At 44.8% G+C, this 19,920-nt stretch overlaps 1 pseudogene; it reads right to left on the minus strand.

Moving 5' to 3' along the window:
• Window positions 1-218: 218 nt before the first annotated feature.
• LOC120023986 lies at window positions 219-19,523 on the minus strand (annotated as a pseudogene).
• Window positions 19,524-19,920: the final 397 nt, after the last annotated feature.

Raw genomic sequence — 19,920 nt, forward strand, 5'->3', positions numbered from 1 at the left:
TTTCCAAACAAAGCAGCCAATCACATTCCTTGGGGGCTGGATCCTACCTTGATATCCCTTCCTGTAACTCAAACTTCCATGCAAATCTTATTTTGACATGTATGTTCCGTGTGTGAATTCCAAATTAGAATGCAGCCCTAATATTAGTCTTTAGGAAGTGGAGAGTGGAGCACATTTCAGTACTGAGGGGGAGTTACAAGGAGCAGACCTCCAGGAACCTATAGCTTCTCTGTTGTGTGTCTGACGGTGCTGGCGTCCCCCTGGCTGTCTGTGGCTTCCAGGCTGAACATGGTGCTGAACTGGGCCTGGGTCTCCTGCACCATCTTGTTAATGTGGGAACTGTTCAAGGCCCTGTGGCAGTGGTCTTTCAGCAGGTCTGCCTGGCCCCCAGACAACACCCAGCTCCGGGCACACAGGTTGGGGTTGAAACTGATCAACAGAGAAGAACAGGGTGAGAACAGTCAACGCACACTGGGATGATGATTTACAGTATGTTGATTAAGAGATGGCTCAGTAGTATGATTGCGACACCAGACCTGTAGGTTTTACTCCGGCGACTAAGTCAACTGGATAAAAATGACCATATTATATTTGTCCTTTCAAGGAGAAATTGTCCTCAATTCAACAGTCACACATCCACAACTAGAAATATCCCTCACCCACTAAAACATATCTAACATGTACACAGAGATGAGGGATTAAGGTTAACCTGTCAACCTCTATACCAGGCTTCCCCAACTGGCGGTGGTTTTATTTGGCCCTCTAAGTTAAACATTTTTTTATTTTTATTATCATTGTTGGACATAAAATACTGTAACACCAGAAAATCAGCTTCAAGTGATTTTAATTTAAGAAATCTGTACCCAAGTATTCCCACACATAAGAGAGACACGTGATCGTATACAAATGTAAGCAAGGTTGTAAATTATTATGTTTTAGTCAAATATGATATATGTTTGGGCTTCTTGCAGTCAATATGCAGTCTACAAATTATTTGTAATTATGTTGTTTTGGCCCCCGACCATCAGCTCAAGAAAAAAAATTGTCCCGCAGCTGAATCCAACTTCTCTATACAGTACCAATGAAGAACAGTGTAGTGCTTGAGACAGTAGAGATTGAGTCTATCCCGTTAATGCGACCAAATTGCCAGCTGTGCTCTCTGAAGGCATGGTCTCTGAAGGCATGGTCTCTGAAGGCATGGTCTCTGAAGGCATGGTCTCTGAAGGCATGGTCTCTGAAGGCATGGTCTCTGAAGGCATGGTCTCTGAAGGCATGACTGTCAGAGTTCAGCCAGAGGGCTAATACATCCTGACAGTGTTGCGCTCCAGTGCAACTCTTTATCCAGCCGATCGATTACAATCAGAATATTTGCTTAATCCACAGTCTCTGCTTCCCTACATGGTCAAGATCAAACACTAAGCTAGAGTGACTGGCTCCATGACCAATCTATGGGTTGCTATTACTGTTATAGCACTAGGCATACATTATTGTATCGTGTGCGCTGGGAGTCGGGAAGCAAGTTCAGGTAGTGAATCATTAAATAAATGAAACATAATACAAAACAAGAAACACGAACAACGTACAGACAGGAAACTGAAACAGAAGCAATGACGCCTGGGGAAGGAACCAAAGGGAGTGACATATATAGAGCAGGTAATCAAGGAGGTGATGGAGTCCAGGTGAGTGTCATTATGCGCTGATGCAAGCGTAACGAGGGTGACAGGTGTGCGCCATAACGAGCAGCCTGGTGACCTAGAGGCCGGAGAGGGAGCACACATGACAATTACTGTATTTAAACTAAGACAAAAGGCTCAGTGGTACAACGAGCTAGTTGAAGATATGACTGTGCCTTGATGACTAGCGTCCCCACCCCCTCCCCTGTGTCACTTGGGAGAGCCCCGCCCATCTCCATCACTCTGTCACGACCCAGACACCACGCATCATGACTATAGCACTCTATTGTCCTCTCATCCCTCCCATCTCTCCACTGAGGCTCGGGGTGACATTTTCCTCATTTTACAGCTCATTACTTTGTGTCTATCTTTATCGTTGCCTGGCCATCTGAGAGTATCTCCTCCTCTCCTCCCTATATCCCAGCTGAGCCTAATGCAGACCAGGGGGGGGGGGGGGGGGGGGGGGGGGGGGGGGGGGGGGGGGGGGGGGTCTTCTGATGGTCTTCTGAGTCACATAGATCACATTCACACAGCTTTCAGCCTGGCTGCTCCAGCAATGAAGAACATTACTATGGAAGAGTCTTTCGGTTTTGTGATATTAGGCAGTATTAGACTCACCTTGGTTAGTGAAGCCAAAGGCATCAGGTCCAGGCTTAGTCCCCATGTGGTCTCTGCAGTCTGCATGTGTTTCAAAAGGAGCTCGGTTCTGGACATTCTTAAACGTCCGCTGGAAGAGAAAGAGTTCAATCGAGTCTGATTACGAGCTAAAACATCACAAAATAAAAAAAAGCTATTATATACTACTGTATCATAAACTAAAAGTAAGATGAATTTTCTTCTCTCTCAGCATGAATACGCCTCATCTTTCCTGGCCTATACCTCTGAACTTTGTGAAATAGTGAACCTTACCCTAGCATGTTTCCCACACTGGACAGCAGGGGAGACAGATTGTGGCTAGGGTAGTTCTCTCAAGGGTTGAGTGAGAGGAACTTTAAATTAGTAGGAATAAAGAGGGAATTAATCCCTTACCGTCCCAGTGAGGTGACACACCAGAGGTAAGGGGGCCCTGGCCAGGTGAGTCGTGGGTAATGGTTGTGCTTAGAAGGCCATGGCCCCCTGGCTATGCTGCATTGGGAGACTCATGAGTGGTGTGTGTGTGTGAGTGTGTGCGTGTGCGGGGCAGTGACAGGGTCGGTGGAGCGGAAGGCAGGGTAACAGATTGAGGAGCACTAGAGAGAGGAGCGCTGGAGAGGGAAAAGGGGAAGGATGGTTTTTAAATGAATGAATGAAGGGTGCAACACTAAAAATACTAACACGGGAGTCTGCTGTCACTAGGGGCCACTGCTGGGTGCACTGCTGAGTTGTCGTGGAAACCAACACCACCATTGTGAGCAGGGAGAGCGTTTGCAGATGCTCCCTGGACCCTCCAGTTCATTCAGGTGTGTCTGAGACTAATCTAATAAATCTGTCGGCCTAGCAAGCCACGCTGCGTATACAAACACACTGGGCGCATGTATTGGTGTGTGGCATCGGTTGCTCAGGGACTGCAGGCTGGTCCTGACACACATAAAAACACACATCCAATTCCCTACAATGCAGAGTTTAGGCAGTTGTGTGCAGATATCTGCAAAAAAGCGACAGACAGCTGAGACATCACAAAGTGAGAGGGTCAAAGGTTAACAATAAGCATGGCAAAAATACTGTCCGCTCACTGCTACTCTACCTCAGTCAGTCACTCACTGATCTCATCTCAGTGCTCTCCAAATTTTGCTCTCTAAAAGTAATTGAGTGGAGTACCCCCCCCCCCCCCCCCCCCCCCCCCCCCCCCCCCCCCCCCCCCCCACAGACACAAGCATGCACACTCACCATAGCAGATCCAAAGCAGCTGTGAGAGTGAGATTAAGACAGGCGATGAGTGTTCCCCCCTATAGAAAGTATTTTCATTCACTGCAGATAGCCTAGTGGTTAGAGCATTGCTGGATAGAATCCCCGAGCTGACAAGTTAAAAATCTATCGTTTAGCCCCTGAGCAAGGCAGTTACCCCACTGTTCCCCGGGAGCCGAAGACGTGGATGTCAATTAAGACAGCCCCCCGGACCTTTCTGATTCAGAGGGGTTGGGTTAAATGCGGAAGACACATTTCAGTTGAAGGCATTCAGTTGTACAACTGACTAGGTATCCCCCTTTCCCATCCCTTACTCCCTCTGTTCTAACTCTGTCCCACCATGTCAATGTTGTGTTAGTGGAGGTAGTACTTCTGTTATTCATTTGCCATTCACCCAGCTCAATATAACATTGCTAGGTTTAGGCTACTACGTGATACTCAAATTTTCCCTATACCCATCATGAGGTTGCTACAACCTAGCCTATGAATGAAAGATTACAAAGTAGCTGCACAGGTAGAGAGTAAAATTTGAGTAATCTGTAAGCAAGCAGTTTAGCAGTTACACCGGCGGGCTCCCATGGCAATAAATGAATGAAACAAAAAGCTTAACTTGTAAGAGTTCCAGTGTTGGATAGCCATAGCCACCTAGCTAACATAGCATCCCTTTGTTTGAGCCGGGTGTTTGAGTAGGCTAAACTAGCTAGCTGCATTCACTAGCTAAGTAAAAAAAAAAAAAAGTTTGTTCAAAACTGTTCAACTATCGTCTCTCACTCTCTCCGAGTTAAATACTCACCACATTTTATGCACCGCAGTGCTAACTAGCTGTAGATTATGCTTTCAGTACTAGATTCATTCTCTGATCCTTTGATTGGGTGGACAACATGTCAGTTCATGCTGCAAGAGCTCTGACAGTTTGGAGGATGTCCTCCGGAAGTTGTCATAATTTCTGTGTAAGTCTATGGAAGGGGGTGAGAACCATGAGCCTCATAGGTTTTGTATTGAAGTCAATGTACCCAGTGGAGGACGGACACTACCTTACAGAATGCTGTTGAGGCTACTGCAGACCTTCATTGCAAAACAGTGTGTTTTAATCAATTATCTGATTACATGTGAATATATTTAGTATAGTTTTATCTAAAAAGGATCACTTTAATGTTTCACAATTTTTATTTTTATGCATTTCACTGAGGAGGATGGTCCTCCCCTTCCGCTAAGGAGCCTCCACTGACATGTACCCATTTCGATTAGCATTCATACTGTATTCATTGTTGTGCAAGTCAGTGTATTTTGGGAGATATTGGTGTGTGGTGTGAGGCAGGGGTGGAAAAGGTCCACACAAATCTACGCTCAATTAATTGTTTGAGGTAGCAAGGGTTGTTGAATAGGTTGGGTAGTAGGATCATGATCAAACTCCCACCATGTCTGCAGTCACAGCTGTTTAGCCAGTCAGATATAGACAGGCTCTGCAGAAATACCAAGGTAGACCAGTCAACACAAGGTGGTTGGGTCAACAGATGGTGTGCAGCCCAATATGAACTCAACACCTAGGCTGCGTCCAGTAAGTTTTTACATTCTGGTACGTTCAATTTATCAAAAACAGTGCTGTACTGAACGACCAGTTGAAAAACGGGGAGGGGCTGGGTTGTGGGTAGGGGAACGCCATCAGCATGGCCACTGCCCTTTACATACGTCACTCGTTGCTTCAAGCTACACCTTGCAACACCCACTAAACGGGAGACAAATGCACCTCAGTCTCTTCAAGAATGTACAAGAACGTTTTTGGGAAACATATCGTTCAGTACAAACTCTTCCTCAAAGTAGCAAACGTTCAAGCGAACTGAACGCACCCCTAGTCCCTATCCTGTCAGTAGATCTGAAAGGATTGAACAGGTATAAGCAATCTACAGAAGTGTATAAGGGTAGAGACTACAGTGGAATAGGTTGTATATTTCTGCCCCAGTTCCCCACATGGTCCCTTTCTATGGCACCAGAAAGAGTGGCTTGAAGCCCAGGTACCCTGAGTCAAAGTAATGGAGTCCATGTTGGCCAAACGAGAAATGAGTCATGTCCCCTGACAAAACAGACCAAGAACAAAGCACTATATAATACAATAGAAAACAACAAGGTATTGATGACAAGCAAAAGACACAAGGAAGGGGAAAGAGAGGGAGGATAGGAGACGACAATGGAAAGGTAAGGTATTACTAGATTCAGAGGGGAAAGAGGGACTCACGTGACATACAGTGGCTTGCGAAAGTATTCACCCTTTGGCATTTTCCCTATTTTGTTGCCTTATAACCTGGAATTAAAATAGGTTTTACAACATGCCTACCACTTTGAAGATGCAAAATATTTGATGATGAAACAAACAAGAAATAAAACTGAAAACTTGAGTGTGCATAACCATTCACCCCCCAAAGTCAATACTTTGTAGAGCCATCTTTTGCAGCAATTTCAGCTGCAAGTCTCTTGGGGTATGTCTCTATAAGCATGGCACATCTAGCCACTGGGATTTTTGCCCATTCTTCAAGGCTAAACTGCTCCAGCTCCTTCAAGTCGGATGGGTTCCGCTGGTGTACAGCAATCTTTAAGTCATACCACTGATTCTGAATTGGATTGAGGCCTGGGCTTTGACTAGGCCATTCCAAGACATTTAAATGTTTCCCCTTAAACCACTCGAGTTTTGCTTTAGCAGTATGCTTTGGGTCATTGTTCTGCTGGAAGGTGAACCTCCGTGAGCGGCCCTCTCTTGGCAGGTTTGTTGTGGTGCCATATTCTTTCCATTTTCTAATAATGGATTTAATGGTACTCCGTGGGATGTTCAAAGTTTCAGATATTTCTTTATAACCCAACCCTGATCTGTACTTCTCCACAACTTTGTCACTGACCTGTTTGGAGAGCTCCTTCGTCTTCATGGTGCCACTTGCTTGGTGGTGCCCCTTGCTTAGTGGTGTTGCAGACTCTGGGGCCTTTCAGAACAGGTGTATATATACTGAGATCATGTGACACAGATTGCACACAGGTGCACTTTATTTAACTAATTATGTAACTTCTGAAGGTAATTTGGTGCACCAGATCTTATTTAGGGGCTTCATAGCAAAGGGGGTGAATACATATGCACACACCAATTTTCTGTATATTTTGTTTTTGCATTTTTTGAAACAAGTAATTTTTTTCATTTCACTTCACCAATTTGGACTATTTTGTGTATGTCCATTACATGAAATCCAAATAAAAATCGATTAAAATTACAGGTTGTAATGTAACAAAATAGGAAAAATGCCAAGGTGGGTGAATACTTTTGCAAGGCACTGTAGGTACTCTCCTGAGAGATGGAGACCCCAGGCCAGTAGCATAGGTACTTTCCAGAGAGATGGAGACCCCAGGCCAGTAGACTAGGTACTCTCCAGAGAGATGGAGACCACAGGCCAGTAGACTAGGTACTCTCCGGAGAGATGGAGACCCCAGGCCAGTAGACTAGGTACTCTCCAGAGAGATGGAGACCACAGGCCAGTAGACTAGGTACTCTCCAGAGAGATGGAGACCACAGGCCAGTAGACTAGGTACTCTCCAGAGAGATGGAGACCACAGGCCAGTAGACTAGGTACTCTCCAGAGAGATGGAGACCACAGGCCAGTAGACTAGGTACTCTCCAGAGAGATGGAGACCCCAGGTCAGTAGCCTAGGTACTCTCCTGAGAAATGGAGACCCCCAGGCCAGTAGCCTAGGTACTCTCCTGAGAAATGGAGACCCCCAGGCCAGTAGCCTAGGTACTCTCCTGAGAAATGGAGACCCCAGGCCAGTACACTAGGTACTCTCCAGTGAGATGGAGACCCCAGGTCAGTGCAGGGGCCAGGCCGCCTCAGTAGAGAAGAACAGCTTGAAGGACTGTCAGGGCTCCCAGGTCCTTCTCAGGTCCCACATCTTCACCCTCCTATCATCCCCCACCATCACCATGAGGTCTCTAGAGAGGGATGGGCAGAGGAGAGGGGAGAAGAGATGAGGGGATAAGGAGAGGACAGGGGAGGAGAGGAAAGAAAAAGTAATAGAACAGGAGGGAGCTGATGGAGAGTAGAAAAGGTGGAGAGAAGATGGAGGGAAATGAAGGAGGATGAAAAGGTGGGAGTGGACCGCTCCAGTCTGCCTGCCCAGTGTCCTGTACAGTACCTCTTTATTGACCCTCGTTAAAACTAGGGCCGGGACGATACCATTGTCGCAATATTTTTTTCCATGGCAAAAATGAAAACACGAAGCAAATCATACTTGTTTAAACACCAGCTGTGTTTCAAATATTGTGGAAAATAAATACATGTGACTCTGGATGACAACATAATGATGTATATTTCCAACATTAGGGCTGTTTTCCTTCAAGAAGTTAAATCCACTTTGTGTTTTGTTTCCCTGCCACGATACTAATGAGTATCGTGAAACTGGTATCTTCCCGGCCCTAATTAAAACCCAGCCAGACAGATAAGATGGATGCCTGCCCCTTGCCAAACAACCCAGAGCGGGGCCCCAAGTGCCTCGACAACACCAGCCCATAGACTGGAAAATAACCTGCTGTTATGGCCTATCAATGTCATACTCTAACCCGTGACTCCTGATATCTTTACAGCTTTCTAATAAAGATGATCCTCACACATAACCCTGGTGCTTTAAGCTGCTGGTGGTTGTTCAGTATGCAGCGGACTGAGGAGTGAGATGGGGATCACCAAGCCTTCTAACTCTTCTAGCTAATTAGATTTATCTGCTCTGTTACACAGGAGATGCATGGCCCGGGAGGCTACAGTTCTTTTAGACTTTACTACAGGGGTAAATAAGTGTTTAATTAAAGATGCTATGAGAGAGAAAAACAGGCACTGAGCACTAGCCAATAAACTCAGTGGTATTGTTTGGTCCCAACCCAATAGTCCATGGGATGTGACAGTGAACAAACTGTACGGTTACGATCAAAGAGAGCTCAGAGACATTCATCTCCCCATGATCGGGGTGAAACTTCCAGAGAGGCCGGCTTCCACTACTAGTGCCTTCGTGAGACTATTTGACCAGGATGGTCTGGCCCCTGGCCTTAAGTACGTACCCTCTAGTCTAGAGTCTGCCCCGACCGAGCATCTGTAGTGGGGCCGGAGTGACAGCTGAGTGCCCCTCCCTACCCCACACTCACACGTGGACAGGTTTACACGAGTCACGACGTCACTGAGTGCAATGGAGTGAAATTACATTGTCCTCTCTTCATTCCTCTCTTCATTCCTCACCACCACCATCTGTTCACCTCTCCGCTCCCCTTCCATCCTCCAATAAGGCAAATGGGAGTGTGTTTTAGCTGAGAGACAGTGTGAGAGACAGTGGTTATTACAACTGCATAGCTATCACCATGAACTGTGTGTGTGTGTATGAAGTGTGTGCGTGAAGGTGTGTGTCTGCCCTACAGCAGACTCAGACAGCTGCTAGGCGCAGCGTGGCTCTCACAGTCGAAAGGTCACTGCTTTTTACGGTCCACGGCCATATTGGATTGTTGGAGATGAAAACAAGGCTCATGTTCAGAATGACAATGGCTGGTTGGTTGCTCCGATGCAGGCAGTAATGACCCTCCCTGGGTCTCAGTCTGATAATGTAAGTCATACCGCATATGGGCTTATTGCTACAACTGCAGTTCAGTTGGTTGTGATCCTAGGCTGACTTTCCGAGCCTCAACTAGTGGTTTGAGACAGGTCCTTGAGTCCTTCGTTCTGATTGGCCATTTACCTGGATGCGTGGCAGAAGCTGGTGGCGTTGTCGTGGGCGACGAAGCAGTGGTAGGGGTAGAGGGCAAAGGAGCGGTCTGGAGCACGGACCCGCTGCAGTACAGACTTACTAGACAGGTCCCACAGGGCCACTGTACCTGCAGGGTGAAGACAACAGGACATGTACTACAGCTGAAAGATTAGAACAATGTATAATGTACACAAAAACCCAGACATGTCTGTCAACCACACTGACTATAAGAATGGGGCTCATAATCCAATGTTTACTCAAGTGAGTGCCACATTTAGTTTGAACAGAATCAGACTAGTACTTCTAGACTACATGTAACCCCACCAAATCGCTACCAATCCTTGATTAAATTAATAACAATCAATCAATGAGCCACAGATGTACGGAAGGCTGCGGTGTTGTTGAGTACCATCATAGAAGCCAGCAGCCAGGATGTTGTGAGGTTTAACAGGCAGCCAGTCCGTGGAGTGGACCTGGTTATTCTTTTCATCATGGTTGGCCTTGAAGGAGCCTCTTCAGGGCGATCACACCATGTACCTACAGACACACATGGAAGGATAATAATAATGAGATGCGTACACATCAGCAGGACAAGCATATCATAAGATTCAAATAAAACATTGTGTGCGTGTGGCTGGACAGTGTTTTCTCTTTCTCACAATTGCTGAGAGTTGAAGATTACAGTTCAACTTTCCATACAGCTGTAGTCTTTTGTGTAAGGATGAGAGAACAGATATTAGCCTACCTGGCAGATCATCAGTGCTGGGCTGGCTCCACCTATTGGGAAACACATAAATAGTCTTTATTAACGCTTTATGATTATTGATGGGAAGATTATAACTCAATACATGAACACAGATTTATTACTGACTGTAATTAAACAAACTTGGCTATGTGGCATGCGAACACACACACAATCTAAATCAACTCTTATTCACCCTGCAGTCAGTGCAGTCAGATATCACTGAGACAGGGAGAGAGAGACATGGAGCTGAGGAATCACAGTCCCTCTCCAAAGCCAGTCTGTCGTTTAAGATGGAATCGGCTAGCCGTCAGAATCCCAGGCCGTGTCTGACCGCTCTGTGATATGGATGTGCAAAGTCAGGGCCCAGGGCTGTTCAATCACTATGAAAACATGGCCCTACTTGTCCATCTGTAATAACAGCATGGGGTCAGATAGATAAAAGGACATGGATACTGTATGTACAATACTGCAGAAATGCTAATGACACTTCATAGCTAACAGGAGGAATACGGCCCTGGATGGGTGTCTGACAGAGTAGTGTTAATTTCTGGGAGATTTCAGGTCCTCCATTGGTCTCCACATTGAGCAGTCCACCTCTACACCCACCCCCCTACAGGTCGATAAAGCGTCGCGTCTCACTGTCCTCGCACCCCCACCATCGACCCCCTCCACACCACACCTCCCCAATCCCAGCATCCTCCCTTCCCCATAGGCTGATTTAGGCCATTGTGAGTGACAGGTCTGGGGGAGAAAGGTGTCAGGTACTAGACTGAAATGTATGCCTTCCAACACTAATAACTGCGTAGCGATGCATCTTCTTTGTCATTTCAATTATAGATCCTTGTCTAATGGAAACTAAATTACCTCCATTGAGCAAGAAGGAGAAGGAGACAGGTTCTTTGTTTTCACCCACCAGGTTTTTTTACAGGTACTCTCACGCACACCATAAGCTATTTATAATTATCTGCCCAAAACAGTTTAGCAGACGGAGAGCACACTCACGTATCTGAACCCTTAACCATCTCACTTCTGCACAGAGACACGGCTGGCTCACATCATTAGTAAATTACAGCGATGGCATTACAGAATGGGATTTTGATTAACTCATTTGCATTTCATCCAGCCACTGTGGCAGGTTTCCTATCAGTCTGTTAAAAGCACCTATTTCTCCCCTCTCTAGCTCAATGTAGAGTAAATTCACTACATTCCCTCTCCCGGTCTCTCTCTTAGCCTCACACCTGGCCCTCCATACAGGCAGCACCAGGGGCCCTAAATGTCACTCGTCACTCAGGTGTGGCTGTCCTGACCGCTGTGAATCTAAAGGGGAGGGGGTCATTGTTCAGCTTAGTGACCCAGCTAGGCTCTCCCAGACAAGGTCTTGGCAGGACATGAAGGATTGCTAGACAGAGCCCAATGTTCCCTCTCAACAGTCCAAAACCTCAATGTAACCTCCCAGGGCACTGACCATGGCATGTACTGTAAACGTTTCATCCCCCAGCTCTGAGCCTGGGCGTGGGGGAGGCTGCTGTGAAAGGAACTGTGTACAATGAAGCAGAAAACTATTAACTGGATAGAAAGGGCACTAAAAGAGGAAAAGAACAGTCAGGAATTTTAGGCTGTGAAAAAATAATAACGCAATGCTGCATCCACAAACTGCTCAAAAGCGCACCATAAAAGTTTACCCCAACCTGATATACTGAAGGGAGCATTCTAAACTCACGGTCAAAAGATGACTGCAGCTTTCTGAGCTGTCTATATAAGGCTGACAAACACCTAAAGCTGTGATCCTACAGACCTAAAACCTTTGAGGCGGATCGATAATAACGACTGATGTTAGAGAGAAAAAGGCTAAAAAGAGAATATCCTGAGTCTGGACAAAATAACCTTCAAGTTCATGAATCAGACTCTCTCTGCAGTGCTGCTCTTGTCTCCTGGAGCAAGCCCGCCCTTTGTGTGTGTGTGTCCCAGTGTATGTAGTGTGTGTGTGTGTGTGTCCCAGTGTATGTAGTGTGAGTGTTTCCTGCTGAAATGGTTCATTTTCTTTTGTTGTTTTGAATAGTCTAATTAGAATATGATTTTAAGCACAATGATTTTAAGTCGCCAAAACTGAGGGATGCAGCAAGTATTTTGTAGTGTAAATGATGGATGGACCAGATAAACATGTCATCAACCCAATGACTGAAGTCTTTATTACACCGCCCCGAGGCTGATGAGTCTCATAAGTGCGTAGTAGACTGTAGAAAAGAGCGGTGGCATCACACACACAGAGACACCCAGTGTTAGATGCGTGAGGATACACTGTTCGTGGTGTGGAGAGTCCATGCACCAGCAGAACAATGCAGTGGGGGGAAAGCCCAGTGACTATTCCCTTGGTTACAGATCATGTGATCCCAAGGGAGAGGATATGGAATATGGATCATACAAATATTCCGGTAGTAAATAGCTTAAGGCATACATGGGTTGGTTGTTTAGCAACAAAACCGATGCATGCGCAACTATGGGGCAAAACAGACAGGTTGGCTTAGATTATTGACATGTAAACTATATTTTGTCTCCAATGTTTATTGACAACATAAAGTTGCACAATGAGCATTTGTTGCCTCTCAAATACATCATTACAGTTATTGATTAGCTAGCCAGCAAATTTTTGCATCGACGTGACAGCAGTCAAAATACCTCAAAACAAAGCATGGTATCAAGAACAAGATGAAACTAAGTGAAACGAACCACTTACGATTCCCCACATGGCAGTTTGACATTATTGGTAACTATCTGGCCATCCAGAATCACAACAACACATGACCTTCTGCCCCATTGAAGCGTGTACATCGTTTTTGTAATGTTCTCAGCTAACCCGTCTATATGATGTAATAATGATAATAATAATAACAACAACAACAGCATGATTTTGATGTGCCCTTACATGAAACACAAAGACGAAGCAAATATGGATTTATTTGACTTTAACATTTTTTACAATTGCGACTTCAATGAGCAGCATGAAAACTGATTTTAAAAAGACTTCCAGCTTTTTTGCATGACCAAGCTCAGGCTGTTGAATGACAATACTGCTCCCTTCTGGAGCAGCAAAAACATTGCAACTACAACACCAGAGTATAAGGTTTGAGTCAGGCATAATGATATGGCTAATATATCTGTTACATGTAAATATTCTGTCACAAATGACTAATATATGTGTTAATTGTAAGTTGCTTTGGTTCTATCGTGTGATAAATGAGCATGTTAACCTTTAGCGGGTGTTTCATGCGGGCCTGCAGTGTGTTGGTTGAGGCAGGCTGTAGATGATGATGTGACCTTCTGACGTGGAGGCAGCCAGGAGACACAGTCTCGGCATGTGAGCGGCCTGACGGAGAGGGAGGAAAGAGTGAATTGTTTCATCTTTTGCTCAGTGTCTTGTAGTTCGTTCACAGTCATGTTGAGGCTTTAGCTGCCTCTATCATGCAGTGCCAAACAGGTATTAATGATGTGGGTAACATGTCCCTGCATCTCTGTGTGCTTCTGTTCCTACCTTCCTGTTAGTTGTGGGCAGCTCCCAGCTCCCTGGGCACCACTTCACATTCCACACAAAGCCTTTATCCTGGGCATTACCAAGGCCAACTTTGTAGTGGACTGGGGAGAGAATAGGGATGAGGCAGAGAGATGGGGGGGAAATAGCCCAGAGAAAAGGGAGAGAAAGACCAAGAATATAGTAGAGGCAGATGGAGAAAGAGAGTAATTCAAGAGAACTGGGAGCGAAAAAGAGACATAATGATATTACACTGATCCCCTATTACCTGTCTGGTTCCTACCGGATGTTGTACTGGAGTTGTCCCAAATCAGGGTAAGTTCAACCTTTACTGGTAGTCCAGGTTTCTGTAGCAGTAGATGGCAGCATACTGGCTGACAGGGGTGCTACCGGGGGTGGGTCACCAGTCCATGGCCCACACCGGAACTCCCATATAGAACAGCATGTCCCAGAGCTCAGGGTGGGCGGGAAGGCACTCAAACCTGGACAGTAAACAGCAGTTAGATACACCAAGACCTTGATGTTGCTAGCACCACACTATTACAAATTGAGCTACACAGGACCTACCTCTTCAGTCTGTGCAGAGGAGTAGTCTCTCTGAAGGTGAAGGCTGTAGACACCATCTCCTGCGGCAGGTACTTCTCAGCCTCACTGGGAGGGGAAACACATAACATTAGATGTATTCTTGGGTTACTTGACATTTCGTTGGAGTTAGATTCAGCTTTTTTTTCTCCAGAAGATCAAGTATAATGTAATAATCAAATGTGTATTGATATTTCTACCTGTCCGACAAGCAATGCCAAACCTTCTCTGAAGATATCCACTTGGCAAAGACCCATTCATTGCGGTGTTCATCACAGCTGCAAATGACAGTCAGAAAGAGCCAGGACCAAATACAAAGTATGTACACTGCTCAAAAAAATAAAGGGAACACTTAAACAACACAATGTAACTCCAAGTCAATCACACTTCTGTGAAATCAAACTGTCCACTTAGGAAGCAACACTGATTGACAATACATTTCACATGCTGTTGTGCAAATGGAATAGACAACAGGTGGAAATTATAGGCAATTAGCAAGACACCCCCAATAAAGGAGTGGTTCTGCAGGTGGTGACCACAGACCACTTCTCAGTTCCTATGCTTCCTGGCTGATGTTTTGGTCACTTTTGAATGCTGGCGGTGCTTTCACTCTAGTGGTAGCATGAGACGGAGTCTACAACCCACACAAGTGGCTCAGGTAGTGCAGCTCACCCAGGATGGCACATCAATGCGAGCTGTGGCAAGAAGGTTTGCTGTGTCTGTCAGCGTAGTGTCCAGAGCATGGAGGCGCTACCAGGAGACAGGCCAGTACATCAGGAGACGTGGAGGAGGCCGTAGGAGGGCAACAACCCAGCAGCAGGACCGCTACCTCCGCCTTTGTGCAAGGAGGAGCAGGAGGAGCACTGCCACCGCCCTGCAAAATGACCTCCAGCAGGCCACAAATGTGCATGTGTCTGCTCAAACGGTCAGAAACAGACTCCATGAGGGTGGTATGAGGGCCCGACGTCCACAGGTGGGGGTTGTGCTTACAGCCCAACACCGTGCAGGACGTTTGGCATTTGCCAGAGAACACCAAGATTGGCAAATTCGCCACTGGCGCTTTGTGCTCTTCACAGATGAAAGCAGGTTCACACTGAGCACATGTGACAGACGTGACAGAGTCTGGAGACGCCGTGGAGAACGTTCTGCTGCCTGCAACATCCTCCAGCATGACCGGTTTGGCGGTGGGTCAGTCATGGTGTGGGGTGGCATTTCTTTGGGGGGCCGCACAGCCCTCCATGTGCTCGCCAGAGGTAGCCTGACTGCCATTAGGTACCGAGATGAGATCCTCAGACCCCTTGTGAGACCATATGCTGGTGCGGTTGGCCCTGGGATCCTCCTAATGCAAGACAATGCTAGACCTCATGTGGCTGGAGTGTGTCAGCAGTTCCTGCAAGAGGAAGGCATTGATGCTATGGACTGGCCCGCCCGTTCCCCAGACCTGAATCCAATTGAGCACATCTGGGACATCATGTCTCGCTCCATCCATCAACGCCACGTTGCATCACAGACTGTCCAGGAGATGGCGGATGCTTTAGTCCAGGTCTGGGAGGAGATCCCTCAGGAGACCATCCGCCACCTCATCAGGAGCATGCCCAGGCGTTGTAGGGAGGTCATACAGGCACGTGGAGGCCACACACACTACTGAGCCTCATTTTGACTTGTTTTAAGGACATTACATCAAAGTTGGACCAGCCTGTAATGTGGTTTTCCACTTTAATTTTGAGTGTGACTCTAAATCCAGACCTCCATGGGTTGATAAATTTGATTTCCATTGATCATTTTTGTGTGATTTTGTTGTCAGCACATTCAACTATGTAAAGAAAAAATTATTTAATAAGAATATTTCATTCATTCAGATCTAGGATGTGTTATTTTAGTGTTCCCTTTATTTTTTTGAGCAGTGTATATAAACCCTGGATTGCTGTTGCTATGTATTGGCCATTGAGAGGCTTTGAAGCCATATTGGCACTCCTCAGTAGGAGCAGTCCTCCATAGGAATGAATGGAATTATACAGTATTTCAATTCAATGTTTCAAGGACAAAAGTACATGTATTTAAGATTTTGTTGCTGAAGTGGGGAAGTATCATTAGCCATCTCTAAAAATGATACTTTAAAAGGATTTAAAATGTGTTTTTATGTTTAGCTCACATAATATATTAAAGTATGTGTTAATATTTCTAATCGAATAATTGTGGCATTAATAAATGCATTTCTATAAGTTTCAAAATATTTTTTACAACGGTGAAAGAGTGCCAAGATGGAGGCACGGAGGCTTCAACACAGCGCCCCCTATCAGTCATCTAGATTATAAACCATTGCCAAAGTATATGAATAATGTAAATACATTGAGCACCCCCTACTGGCAGTAAGCAATATAACCCACTTGTACACAGAGTGTACGAAACATTAGGATCACATTCCTAATATTGAGTTGCACCCCCTTTTGCCCTCAGAACAGCCTCAATTCGTCAGGGCATGGACTCTACAAGGTGTCGAAAGCATTCCACAGGGATGCTGGCCCATGTTGACTCCAATGCTTCCCACAGTTATGTCACGTTGGCTGGATGTCCTTTGGGTGGTGAACCATTCTTTTTCTTTAACCCCTCTTCGGAGGAAAAATATATATTTGTTTGTTTTACAGCTTTTCTGCTACATATACATACACATTTTACATTTAAACTCAGCAAAAAAAGAAACGTCCTCTCACTGTCAACTGCGTTTATTTTCTGCAAACTTAACATGTGTAAATATTTGTATGAACATAACAAGATTCAACAACTGAGACAAACTGAATAAGTTCCACAGACATGTGACTGTGTCCCTGAACAAAGGGGGGGGGGGGGTCAAAATCAAAATTAACAGTCAGTATCTGGTGTGGCCACCAGCTGCATTAAGTACTGCATCTCCTCATGGACTGCACCAGATTTGCCAGTTCTTGCTGTGAGATGTTAACCCACTCTTCCACCAAGGCACCTGCAAGTTCCCGGACATTTCTTGGGGGAATGGCCCTAGCCCTCACCCTCCGATCCAACAGGTCCCAGACGTGCTCAATGGGATTGAGATCCGGGCTCTTCGCTGGCCATGGCAGAACACTGACATTCCTGTCTTGCAGGAAATCATGCACAGAACGAGCAGTATGGCTGGTGGCATTGTCATGCTGGAGGGTCATGTCAGGATGAGCCTGCAGGAAGGGTACCACATGAGGGAGGAGGATGTCTTCCCTTTAACGCACAGCGTTGAGACTGCCTGCAATGACAACAAGATCAGTCCGATGATGCTGTGACACCACCCCAGACCATGACGGACCCTGCACCTCCAAATCGATCCCGCTCCAGAGTACAGGCCTTGGTGTAACGCTCATTCCGTCGACAGTAAACTCGAATCCGACCAAGAGCACTTTTTGCCAGTCCTGTCTGGTCCAGCGACAGTGGGTTTGTGCCCATAGACGATGTTGTTGCCCGGTGTTGTCTGGTGAGGACCTGCCTTACAACAGGCCTACAAGCCCTCAGTCAAGCCTCTCTCAGCCTATTGCAGACAGTCTGAGCACTGATGGAGGGATTGTGCATTCCTGGTGTAACTCGGGCAGTTGTTGCCATCCTGTACCTGTCTCGCAGGTGTGATGTTCGGATGTAACGATCCTGTGCAGGTGTTTTTACACGTGGTCTGCCACTGCGAGGACGATCAACTGTCCATCCTGTCTCCCTGTAGCACTGTCTTAGGCGTCTCACAGTACGGACATTGCAATTTATTGCCCTGGCTACATCTGCAGTCCTCATGCCTCCTTGCAGCATGCCTAAGGCACGTTCATGCAGATGAGCAGGGACCCTGAGCATCTTTCTTTTGTTGTTTCTCAGAGTCAGTAGAAAGGCCTCTTTAGTGTCCTAAGTTTTCATAACTGTGACCTTAACTGTTCCCCAGGTGCATGTTCATTAATTGTTTATGGTTCATTGAACAAGCATGGGAAACAGTGTTTAAACCTTAGATCTGTGAAGTTATTTGGATTTACGAATTATCTTTGAAAGACAGGGTCCTTTTTTTGCTCAGTTTACATTTTGCATATGCATTTTGCATACACATATATAAAGCAGTCACATAACAATACATTACTAAACATAAACTCTTTAATCCCAACCCTCAGCCACTCTCAGCCCATCCCACCTATCACCATAGACCAACCTCATTTGGTTTCCATGTGCCATATATTTTTATATTGTGCTGTGATGTTTTACATACCTTTTGAAACTTTCTAATTGTATAGTATCCACAGATTGTGAGCTAAAGATAAACCTTTCCTACGAGTATTATTATATTATTTATTGACTATGGTTGTCCAAATCGCCCAACACTGCTATTTGTAAGGTTCATTTTAAGTGCATGTTGTGATTTTTTAACCATTCCTGAACCTGTGACCGGGAAACAAGCTACATAGGGGCAATACCAGAATAAATCTATTGATTGTCTCTTCAGAAAAATCTACAAGTGTAGTTTTTTGTACCAGTTCATAAACCATATGCCATGGAATCAGTACATTGAAAATCTCTTTCCATTTATTTTGCAACCTGTATGGCGCAGCTGTCAATTTTTGTCCTCAAATGAAACTGGTATATTTTTATATTTATGCCAGTTCCTTTCAGTCAATTTTTATCTTTAATATATGGCAGGCAAACAAGTTCCCTACCTTCTTCCTTTTCCACTTGCCTCCTCCATTTTTGTGGTAGTGAAGCAATCAGTTGGTTGTAAATTTGGATTGAGGAGATATTCCCATATATTTTCAATAGCTGCATGTGACAACTCCTCAGTTTCTCTTCATAATATCAGTAATAAATATAATACAATGTTTAAATATATTTTCTATGGAGAATTTTTTTTATTAAAATCAGTATATTTTAGTTTATCCATAACATTTGTTCTATATTTTCTGGAGGATAAAACTGAAATTGTAACCAGCTTTGTATGGCTTGTTGAAGAAAGCGATACATTAAACAAAATTTCATTTTCAATTAGTTGGTAATGAGAAGTTGTAATCTGTATAAAGGCAAAAAGGCAATTTTTGAACAAAGGATGAGCCTTTCTTAATAATCTACCATTTTGGGTTTAAGTATAATTTATGTATGAGTGAAGCTTTTAGTGAGAGGTTTAAAGCTTTAATATGGAATTATTTTAGCCCCCATTATATAAATAGGCACGTTTAAGTATCTGGCTTAGCATACAAAATAAAATATTTTTTGCTCATATGATTTAAAAAATTAGTAATTTGGAGTAGGCAGTGTCGTTAGTAAGTAAGTAAACTGTGAAAGGACCAAAGAGTTAATCAATGGGATTTTTCCATAAATAGACAAGTATTTACCTCTCCATGGTTGCAGAGTCGTATCTATTTTTGCAAATTTTCTATTGAAATTGTGGTAAATTCATTTATATTTTTTGAGATGTGAATACCAAGTATGTTACTTCACCATCCACCCATTTTATTGGTAAACTACAAGGTAGTGTAAACACTGTATATTTTAACTATCCAATACGTAATATGGTACACTTGTCATAATTAGGTTGTAATCCAGAGAGGCTAGAAAAGTGATCAAGATATTCAATGAAACTGTGCAGGGATCCAGATCGCAGACTAGTCATCAGCATACATTCACACTTGTTTTTATCCCCTGGATTTCTAACCACTTGATGTTCTTGTTGGATCTAATTTTAATTGCTAGCATTTCAATGGCCATAATAAACAGATATAGAGACAACAGACAGCCTT

This window comes from Salvelinus namaycush, chromosome 29, assembly GCF_016432855.1.
Source record: "Salvelinus namaycush isolate Seneca chromosome 29, SaNama_1.0, whole genome shotgun sequence".
In the NCBI taxonomy this organism is placed as follows: Eukaryota; Metazoa; Chordata; class Actinopteri; order Salmoniformes; family Salmonidae; genus Salvelinus; species Salvelinus namaycush.